We start from the raw sequence: 12,122 nt of genomic DNA on the forward strand, positions 1-12,122 counted from the left end.
GGTGCAAAGACTACTAACTCCCCGTTAGTACGTCTAGGACTTGGGTCTTAGAACGAGTATTACCTCACGTCACTTCACCTCACTTACAAAACTAATAAGACAATCCACGAAATAAAATAAGTGGAGAAAGATTTGTTTTGAACTAGTATGTTATGGTATTAGCCCACAAGATAGTATAATATTCAAATAAGAATATTAAAAATAAATAAGAATACTTGACTTAAGATAATAAATAGTAGTCTAAGTATTTTTATAATTACTCCTTTATAGATTAAATGAATTTATGGAGTAATATGAGAAGTCTTTTATATAAAGCACTTATGGCTTATGACTTATTTACTATTCTTTTTATTTCGATTAAGTATTTGTAGATCGAAGAATACTTTAGTTACAATCTCAGAATTTTAACTATCCTTTAAGCTCGTAGGCTTAAGGATTTTAGTATACTTATGTTTTGACGATTATGTAGTCAAAGTATACTTTTAACTTCAAGCACGGTTTATAAGATCTATGAGTCTTAGCCAAGATCCAAATAAATGAAGTACAAATAATTGGCTTAAGATTGTGTTTTTGAAGTTTAGACGAATAATTAAGAGTAGTTTATATATATTGAATAAGAACCCCATGGAACACTAAAGATGTTAGAAGGGGCTTATACGATATATCTCGTAATTGTTTATATACACGATAAGTGTTTTCCAAGATCCAATTAAAGAACGTGAAATTAATTGGCTAACTCGTGGATTTGATTCGTCTTTAAATAACGGATGATTATGAAGTATTTATAGTACGTGTTATAATCCCCCGGAACACTAAAGATGTTAGAAGGGATTAAACTATGTTTCGTAATATTTTATGTGCACAATATTTGTTAGCAAAGGTCTAATTAAATAACGTGAAAGTAATTGGCTAACTCGTAAACTTAATCCGATTTGATATTTGACAAATTACGAAGTGTTTATAGATCTAGTTATAATCCCCCGGAACACCAAAGATGTTAGAAGGGATAAAACTATGCTTCATAATTATTTTATGTGCACGAATATTTGTTAGCCAAGATCCAAATAAAGAGCGTGAAATTAATTGGCTAACTCATGAACTTGTGTCAAATAAAATCTCACCCTTGGATATTAAGTACTTTTCTTTATAGATCTTCTTGTTGAAATAATTTTTACGGAGATCAAGTACTTATTCGAATTTCGAGTTCGAATCTTAGTTTTCTTTTCGCTTGAGAACTTTCTTTATAAGAGATCTTGTATTAGAGCTTAAGATGAAGTAGAGAAGTTAAGTACAAAGCTCAAATAAAAAGAACTCAAATAAGAAGCTAAAAGATGCCACTTTTTAAAAATGGTCGGAAAAGTTCGCCGGAGGTTCGGCCGGATTTTAGCACTTTGGTCGAACTTGGGCAGCCCTTCGGGAGGCCGGGAAGTGGTAGTGGATGAGCTCACTTGGCGGGATGAAGCTTGGTTGGGTGAAGTTAAGCTTAGGTTTCAAAATCCTTGTATATATGTAATTATATAAAAGAGAGAGAATGTTTTTGAGAAGAAGTATGTGTTTAGATTTGAAAGAGATGAAGAGATGATACTTCTTGAAAAAATCCCAGCAATTTTGTGGCTCTTTTGCTTGAAGAAAATGGGTTCGGGTGGGGGTTTATTTATAGGAGAAGTAGGGTGGATTGAATGGTAGAGATTTGAGGAAAATGGATGGTGGATGATGTATGTCACTTGGATTGATGACATGGAAAGCAAAGTATGTTTCTTTGCAACTTGACATATGAGACAAACAATTTTATGGAGCCAAAAACTCAGCTGATTTATTTATATAATAATGTATTTTCCTTTTTCTTTTAATCTTTGTTTAATCACTTAATTAAGCATTAAACACCGATAATTATGACCACCTTAAAAACTCTTAAATATATACCACAAAATAATATGATAATTACTTAAATAATATAAAATAATGTCGCAAGTTTTGGTCAACTTTGGTCAATGGTAACTTGGTCAAACGTGGTCAGCTATGGGACCAACTGCCTCGATTTTTGTGCCCGGACAAAGATTCTCTAAATATTACGAAATTTTTACCATATTTAGAAAATAACATTTAAATGATTCATACCAAATTTCAAGTCATTTCAAGTATGTGGAAGTATTTTATATAAAATTAAAACTGTTATGTTAGCCTTTTCTTCCGAGTAAAAATACCATTGGTCTTGAAATTAAATATATGGATCTTCTGACCAAAGTTTTGACTTGAATAAATACTAAAAATATATTTCCTAATATATAAAATATATTTGAATGGTAAGAAATATTTTTGACTATTTTTGAATAATTTTCTCCGAGAAATGCTGATTTTATGAAATGGGAGAAAAGTACTATAAGTATACATGGACTGACTTATAGAACTGTATATTAATATTTCAATCATGAATATTAATAATCTTTGAATAAAAACTCTTGTGATAGATGTAGAAATATATTTTGAAGGGAAGAGTAAAATATTTTTTGATATAACATGAGACCTTTAAAGAATATTTTTGATATATTCCTTATTCGAGCTTGTTGCCATATTCCTGTTGCAACACAGATCTAAGAAATGTCATATCTTGATATTTCTTCTTTGATCATATTTCCTTAGATATATATTGGATAATAGATATAATTTTGATATTTTGGAAAACTGGACTGTTGGATATATTTGAGATGTCATGTCTAATATGCTTCATGTTTAGTTTTCAGATCTTAACAAACAGGAAATATCAGTTCTTACTGGAATCAGTATTTACTGGAAGTCAGGACTCAAGGATATCAGGACTTAAATTATTAGATGATAATATCAGAAGATGGATATCAGAATTTAAGTACTGGAGGACTAACGGTTAAGGAAGGAAGCTGATTTACAGGAAAGAAGATCGAGACTAATACAGAAGAAGATATGCATGGAAAAAGTTAGAGGACTAGAATAATTATATAAGATATCTGATTGATATATTTTAGGAGACATAATTATATTCCATATCAATTAAAAGTTATCTTGTAACTATGTGTCTATATAAACACAGACATAGGTTTACACTATATGTGTTACGATCATCGAGAAGATCATACATTGTAACCTAACAGCTCTCGTGATATTTGTTCATCACTGAGAGAGGACAGTTCCATTGTAACAGAGTTTATTATATCGAATACATCTATTTTCTGTTACTTGTGTTCTAAATCGAATTGATTGTATTCTACACTGTATTCAACCCCCTTCTACAGTATTGTGTGACCTAACAAGTGGTATCAAAGCCTATCTGTTAACACACATACAGTAAAGATCCAAAACAATCATGTCTGAAGAAGCAGAAAATCCAACCAAGCCCGCCAAAATTGAAGAAACTCCAAAAACTCAAACCCACAGTCGATATGAGACTATCAGGGTTCCCATGCTGAGACCTTCTGAGTATCCCATATGGAAAGTGAAGATGGCTATGTTTCTGGAAGCTACAGATCCAGAATACCTTGACAGAATTTATGAAGGACCGCATAAGCCAACCAAGCTCTCTGTTGTAGTTGCAGATCAGCCAACAAAGACCATACCAAAGGAGAAAAGTGAATACACAGCTGAAGATATCTCATCTATTGCCAAGGATGCAAAGGTAAGGCATCTGCTGCATAGTGCCATTGATAATGTCATGTCAAACCGGGTAATTCAATGTAAGACTCCAAAGGAGATATGGGATGCTTTAGAAATAAGGTGTTAGGGAACTGATGCAATCAAGAAAAATAGGAGGACTATACTTACTCAAGAGTATAAGCACTTTGACTCAAAAAGTGATGAGTCATTAACTGACTTATATGACAGGTTTGTCAAACTCTTGAATGATCTGTCACTGGTGGACAAGGAATATGATATTGAAGATTCAAATCTAAAATTCCTTTTAGCTCTTCCTGAAAGTTGGGATTTGAAAGCTACTATTATAAGAGACAACTATGCTTTTTGATGAAACTACTCTTGATGAAATTTATGGTATGCTCAAGACTTATGAACTTGAGATGGATCAATGAAGCAAGAGACATGGGAGAAAGTCAAGGATAGATGCTCTTAAGGATGAGGAGGAATCCCCCAAAGTGGTTGTCTCAAAGAAAGGCAAAGGAAAGGCTCTTATCATAAAATCTGATTTAGAATCATCAAGTTCTGATGATGATGATTCAGAAACTAAAAGTCTACCTGAAGTAGATGCTGATGAGGAGATGATGAAGGTATGTGCTCTTATGGTGAAGGGTATCACAAATATAGCCTACAGGAAATTCAGAAAGGGAAAGAAGTTTTTCAGGAAAGGTAGAAGTTCTGATAAGAAGGGATTCAGAAAATATGAAGGCAAAGGAGGAAAGTCTGACAGAGGAGATTACTCAAATGTTAAATGCTACAATTATGGTGAGAAAGACCACATATCTCCTGACTGCAAGAAAGGAAAAAGTGACAAAGGCAAGGCTCTTGTCACAAAGAAGAAATGCTGGACAGACACTTCAGATTCTGAAGATAAGGAGAACTATGCCTTGATGGAAAATGTTGATAGCAGTTCTGATGCTGCTGAGTTAAAGGTACCTCAATCAACTTATGCCTTTCATACTGATGATATTAATGAGTTGAGATTATATCTTAAAACCATGTTTATTAGTTACAGAGATCAAACTTTAACATGCGAAAGAATAACTTCTGAAAATCTTGCTTTTAAAAAGAGGAATGATTATTTAGAAAAAGAGTTAGTCATGTTCCATCAAACTCAGAAAGAAAGAGATGATGCCTTTTATGTTAGAGATGAATTGCTGAAAAAGAATAAATCTCTAAAAACTGAGTTAGAAAAGGAGAGAGAGATTATCAGGACATGGACTAACTCTGGTAGAGCAACTCAGGATATACTAAGTAGTGAAAAACTGGAAAGAGGGCTTAGGTTATGGAGATGATAAAAGTGAAAAAGGAACTGAACAAGTTAAGCCAATTATTGTTAAACAGACTACTAAGGCAAAGGTAAATCTTGTTAAATTTGTAGCGAAAATTGTAAAGTATGATTCTGAAAAGATGAAAGATATTGAGACAGAAGCGATAGCAGAGTCAACTTCTGACAAATTAGAACATGATAAACCAACTGAAGTTAACATAGGCTTAATGACAAAGAAGCAGCTTAAATATAAGCTGAAAGAAATTACCAGTGTGAACAAGGTAAAGGAAGCTAGGAAAAATAGGAATGGAAAGGAAGGTGTGAATAAAAGCAACAATTATATGCCCGTTCCTAATGCTCCTAGAAAGAAATGCTATAAATGTGGAAACTCTAACCATCTTGCTTCTTTTTATAGGAAGAATAAGAATATAAACTCTTTAATTCCTAAGTCAAGAGTTAAGAGTCAGTCTGTTAGGTTTAAGCCACAAAATCCTTGTTTTCATTGTGGTAGTATATGGCATTCCATTTATACTTGTAAGGAATATCATAGTTTGTACTATGATTATTATCAGATAAAACCTTATTTGAAGAAAGTTGCTTTAATTCCTTCTAGTGTAAAGTATGATGCAAAGTCTGATACTATAAAATCGGATAAGAAAAATGTTAGCATAAACTATGATGTTAAATCCGCTGCACATGTTAACAAACTTAATAAGGTCAAAGGATCCAAGCAAGTCTGGGTCCTTAAAACTAATCATTAGTGGTCTTTGTGATTGCAGGGCAACAGGAAGAACATCCTAGTTATGGATAGTGGATGTTCAAGACATATGACTGGAAATAAAGCCCTGCTATCAGACTTTGTGGAGAAAGCTGGCCTAGAAGTTTCTTATGGAGATGGAAACATTGGAAAAACTCTGGGATATGGCAACATCAATCTTGGGAATGTCATTATTGAATCAGTAGCTCTAGTCTCAGGACTTAAACACAATCTGTTATGTATAAGTCAAATCTGTGATAAAGGTTATCATGTGGATCTCTTTGAAGAATACTGTGAAGTTATAAGTAATTCTATAGGCAAAGTGGTTCTTAAAGGTTACAGGCATGGTAACATTTATGAAGCCAAACTTTCAACAAGTACTGATGGTTCTGCTATCTGTCTATTGAGTAGAGCATGAATTGAAGAAAGCTGGAATTGGTACAAGAAACTCTCTCATTTAAATTTCAACAATATAAATGAGCTTGTAAAGAAAGATCTTGTGAGAGGACTTCCAAAAACAGTATTTGCTCCTGATGGCCTTTGTGATTCATGTCAGAAGGAAAAACAAAGAAAATCTTCTTTCAAGAGCAAAACTGAGTCATCAATTCTTGAGCCTTATCGCCTACTGCATGTTGATCTATTTGGTCCAGTCAATGTCATGTCTATTGCAAAGAAGAAATATGCTATGGTTATAGTGGATGAGTTCACAAGGTACACTTGGGTGTACTTCTTGCACAAGAAGAACGAAACTTCATTTACTCTAACTGATCATGTCAGACAGCTGGATAAGTTGGTCAAAGATTCTGTTAAAATAATAAGAAGTGATAATGGCACCGAGTTCAAGAATTCAATCATGCAAGAGTTCAAGAATTCAATCATGGAATCAATCAGGAATTTTCTGCACCTGGAACTCCACAGCAAAATGGAGTTGTAGAAAGAAAGAACAGGACTCTGATTGAAGTTGCACAAACTATGCTTGATGAAGAAAAGTTGATAACCTATTTTTGGGGTGAAGCTGTGCAGACTGCTTGTTTTACTCAAAATGTTATACTCATAAACAAGCATGGAAAAACACCATATGAGATGGTGAAGAAAAAGAAGCCAAATCTGAAATACTTTCATGTATTTGGTTGCAAGTGTTTTATTCTTAAGACTCATCCTGAACAGCTGTCAGAATTTGATCTAAAAGCTGATGAAAGAATCTTTGTTGGATATCAACTTTCCACAAAAGCCTTCAGAGTCTACAATTTAAGAATAAGGGTTGTCATGGAATCTATCAATGTCTCTTTTGATGATAAAAAGATTACTGGACTTGAAGATTTCGATGATCATAATCAGCTGAGATTTGAGAATGAAGATTTAAATTCTGATTCTGGAAATTCTGATGACTTAAATCCTGATCCTGTAAGTTCTACTGGATCAAGTTCTGATGTCATTGAAACTGTGGTAACAACTCCAAAGGAAAATGCACCTATCCAGGGGCAGCAAGCTGAAGATCCTACCACATCTCAAGACTCTCGACAAGCATCAAAACCTGTCATTGACTCTTCAAGTTCTGATTCATCTAGTTCTGATGAGCCAAGTACTGATAATTCTGGAAGCTCTAATTCTTCAACTCCTGAAAAATCAAACTCTAATTATGAAGTCTCAGAGAGCATAACTACAGGGGGGCATCAGAAAATGCTGACGGAGACAGCATGGATCATGGGGGATGATCCAGTTCTAGAGATCAACTTCCATCTGCAAGGAAATGGACTATAGCACACACACCTAATTTAATCATTGGAGATCCTGAAGCAGGTGTCAGAACTAGAACTGCAACTTTAAATAAATGTCTCTATCATTCCTTTCTATCTTTAGACTGAACCAAAGAAAGTAGAAGAAGCTCTTCAAGATGTTGATTGGGTGTAAACAATGCAAAAAGAGTTAAATGAATTTGAAAGAAATAAAGTCTGGATCCTAGTGCCAAGACCAAAGAACAGATCTGTTGTAGGCATAAAATGGGTATTCTAAAATAAAACTGACAGTGATGGCATAATTACAAGGAATAAAGCAAGAGTGGTTGCTAAAGGCTACTCTCAACAAGAGGGTATTGATTATGATGAAAAATTTGCACCAGTTGCTAGATTAGAAGTCATAAGGATCTTTTTGGTTTATGCTGCTCACAAGAAGTTTAAATTCTTTCAAATGGTTGTGAAAAGTGCTTTTCTCAATGAAAAATTGGAAGACGAAGTATATGTTGAACAACCTCCAGGCTTTGTAAATCCTAAATTTCCCAATCATGTCTACAAGCTTGACAAAGCACTTTATGGCCTTAAGCAAGCTCTAAGAGCATGGTATGAGACTTAATTCCTTCTGGAAAGTGGATTTCACAGAGGCATAATTGACAAGACCTTATTCTACCTCAACCATGGAAATGACTTACTTTTGGTATAGATATATGTTGATGATATCATTTTTGGTTCTACCAATTCCAAACTTTGTGAGAAGTTTGCAAAGCTAATGCAGTCAAGATATCAAATGAGTATGATGGGAAAACTCAGCTATTTTCTAGGCCTTTAAGTCAAGAAAAATGATGAAGGCACTTTTATCTGTCAATCTAAGTACACCAGAAATTTACTGAAGAAATTTGGAATGCAAGATTGTTCAACTGCATCCACTCTCATGGCCACTGCAACCAAGTTAGATAAGGATACTGGTAAATCAGTAGATATTACTAACTACAGAGGTATGATTGGCTCCTTACTCTATCTAACTGCTAGTAGACCTGATACCATGTATGCTACCTGTCTTTGTGCAAGATTTCAGGCTGATCCAAAGAACCTCACTTAATAGTTGTAAAAAGAATTTTTAAGTACCTTAAGGGTACAGCTGATCTAGGATTGTGGTATCCTAGGGAATCAAATTTTAAGCTAATTGGTTACTCAGATCCAGATTTTGCAGGATACAAAATAGACAGGAAAAGAACTAGTGGAAGCTGCCAATTTCTTGGAGGCGGATTGGTTTCTGGGTTTAGCAAGAAACAGGAGTCAATTTCCACATCAACTGTAGAAGCAGAATATATTGCTGCCGGAAGCTGTTGTGCACAGATTCTTTGGATAAAGAATCAATTACTGGATTATGTATTAGAATTTTCTAAAATCCCTATTTTCTGTGATAATCGAAGTGCAATTGCTATGACAGCTAATCTAGTTCAACAGTCAATGATAAAGCACATCAGCATTAGGTACCATTTCATAAGGGAACATATGGAAGAAGGTACAGTGGAATTGCATTTTGTTCCAACAGATCAACAGCCAGCAGATATCTTCATAAAACCCCTATGTGAAGCTAATTTTATAAGATTGGTAAATGAACTTCGAATGGTTTCAGTTTCTTTCTCTAAATCTGCTAAGTTTTTGTTCTCATGCATCAGACTTTATGATTAGTGTTTAGAGATTGTATTATCTATATGTAATCGTGCTTAATTTGAAAATTCATCAAATGCTGATTGTTATCTGATGTGGATCTATATACTCTGATAAGTGTTTTGAATGTTCTGTGACTATTCAATCCAATGAGGATAACTGTGCTAGATGTTGACCTAGTAGTCTTTAACATACTAGAAATCCCATGTTTGAATTAGTTGTTTATGTGGAAACTCGTTAAGACAAGCAGATTCTGATATTGACCTTAGTCAAGTTTAGTTTGTGTATCTTATTACTAAGTCACAAACTAGATTCGTGTTTCTTATCTGTCAAATTCTGATGTCAGTAAGTCTTAAGAATGAACTAAGTGCTGATAAGCCTCACTTCTCAAAAGAAAAGAAAATAATAAAAGTCAGGAACTCCTTTGAGATCTAGAGTAAATATGTGGAAGGGAAGACCCAAGTGCATTGCTGGTATTAAGTAATATGCATTAGAAAAGCAAAAAAAAAATTTGGTGACTTTTTACACTCTATGATTACTGGAGAAATACTCTGATAACAGCATAAATTCTGATAAGCAGTCGTGACTCACTTACATTGAGAAGCCACTGTAAAAAGGAATTTCAAAAGATGCATAAACTGAGCACAAACAGTTGAGGTGGACTCTTGCATAAATTTGTTCTATAGTAGACATCATGAATGATGACAGATTTTAAGCATTTTTCTCAGTTATGCCTTATTTCTAAGATGTACTGAAGTTTATCAGACTTTAATCTTTATCTCATATTTTGCTGAATGCACACACACTTTCACTCCATATGAATGATGAAAATTATTGTGGTGATTAAGTTGTTGTTGACAAACAGTTAAGTGTCATTTGCATAAATTCTGAGGACAAGTTCTTGTAATATCCAATATTTTCATATATTATTTTATAATTATTTGGAATTATTTATGTGATTTTATGTGAATTTTGGTGAATTATCTGATAATTGGAATTAATGTTTGGTTGTTTATATGTGATATTATTTGAGTATTTGAATTTTTATATGCTCAGAATAAAATATAGAGAATTGTGATATTTTTCTGGCAATTTTTGGACTGTTAGATAATTTTATAATGATTTATGTATTTATTAATTATTTTTTGAGTAATTACGAAACTATTTTATAAAGCCGGGAACCGTCTAACTTCAACTGTTTTTGTGTTTTTTCAACCCAAAACTCTTCCAAAAACTCCTTCCTAACCTAATCTGGTAATTCCGGACATTTTCCGTGTTTTAACTTTTTCGATCCGGATTACGGTTTGACATGTACGAGTCCCGACATAAAATTTTTGATACGCTAATTATTTTTTAGATCGATAAAATCCGAATTCTCGGAAGGTGAGATAATATTACTTTAGTTCTGTATAAAGTATTTTATAGGAAGCCCAGTTTTGATAATTATCCATATCGGGTATTAAATTGTATCGTTATATAGTTACTTAGCGGCTAAGTAATCTATTTTCGGATTCAATGTGTAGATGTGATTCTGATTTGTTAAAAAAATTATGTGCATGGGTTCTGTCAGCTGGATATTATTTTTTGTTAATATTTTTATAAATTATGTGATATTATTGGTATTCGAGTATCATTTGTGTAATTAGTTGTGTTATTTTATTTTTTTTATATAATTAAAAGTGATTTTGTTAAAGAATTACTTTCATAAATATTTGGATTATCTCTAAAATCATTTTTATTGCTTCATAATATTATTTATTATTTTTAGGAGTTTATAAAATTTAGAAATCAATATTTTATTGATTATTTATTTTTAAATGATTTTCTGATTTCATTTAATTGAAAAATCATTATTTAATTTCAGAATTCTTCGAAAATTTTGGAATTTATATTTTACTAAGTTTGGAATGTTCCGGGAGTTTTAAAATTATTTTGGAGATTTTTTTAGGATTTTTTCACCTATGTATCGATTCGTTTAATAGATAAAACCGGAAATAAATTCCTTAGTATAACCCGTTTCCTTTCTCTCTAATTGCAGACTTTCTCCTCTCTGTTCTCTCCCTCTCGATCTTCTCTGCACTCTCTTTCCCTTCTCAATCTCGCTAGTATTCTCTCTATTTTTCTCTCCTTCTCCACCCCTGATTCTCTTTTTTTCCGGTAAGCTGCATGTTCTGTTCTTTTCCGACGAAATCGCCGCTCTCCTTCCTCCTGTTCGTTCTTCAGATTATTATGTGTTTATATATATATGTAAGTATATATGTATGTGCTGTGGTGTGTGTTCCATGTGTGTATCAGTGGTGTGTGTACTGCTGTGTTTAGTTGCATGTGTGCCAGTTCTGTATTTTCCGGCGATGGTTAGCGCGTGACTGAGACGCTCGTGTTGTTTTGCCGAATTGAAATTGTTTTAATTATTTTATTTGTTTCTCTGCAGGAATATTTTGAGTAATATGCGTGAAATAAAATATTTTTGGTGCGAGAAAATATTAATTTAATCGGTGAAATTTATGTAGGACGCCCGGTATTAGGGGAACCCTTAAATTTTACAGCCATCGGCGATGAGCCTCGGCGAGCCGACGGTGGACTATGATGATTCGATCTGAGTCCTACAATCTAAAACACAAAATACGAATAAAAATTGTAAAATACGGATTAAAACATAAAAATACAGATGATAATGATTATTAATTGTATTTAATTGGAATTGGTGAATTTGCGAATTGACGTTGTTGACTGAAGTTGGTGATTGGATTTTGGATTGCGATTGATTGTGTTGTGATTGATTTGATGTCGGGATGTTCGACGGGAAGGCCGATAAACAAAGGAGACGCTGCCCGATTTTCGGGAAATTAATTCTGAAAATACGGGAATGTAACCTATAATTATCGGAGACGTCGATTATGTGATTATGTGATTACGTGTTGTATGAATTACGTGTGTAAGTGGGTCAATGGTCTTGTTTTATCTGTCTTCTTTATGTGTGGGCTATCATATGGGTAGACAATAGGGTTTTGACACGCAGCTCGTCGAG

This window comes from Apium graveolens, chromosome 8, assembly GCF_009905375.1.
Source record: "Apium graveolens cultivar Ventura chromosome 8, ASM990537v1, whole genome shotgun sequence".
Taxonomy (NCBI): domain Eukaryota; kingdom Viridiplantae; phylum Streptophyta; class Magnoliopsida; order Apiales; family Apiaceae; genus Apium; species Apium graveolens.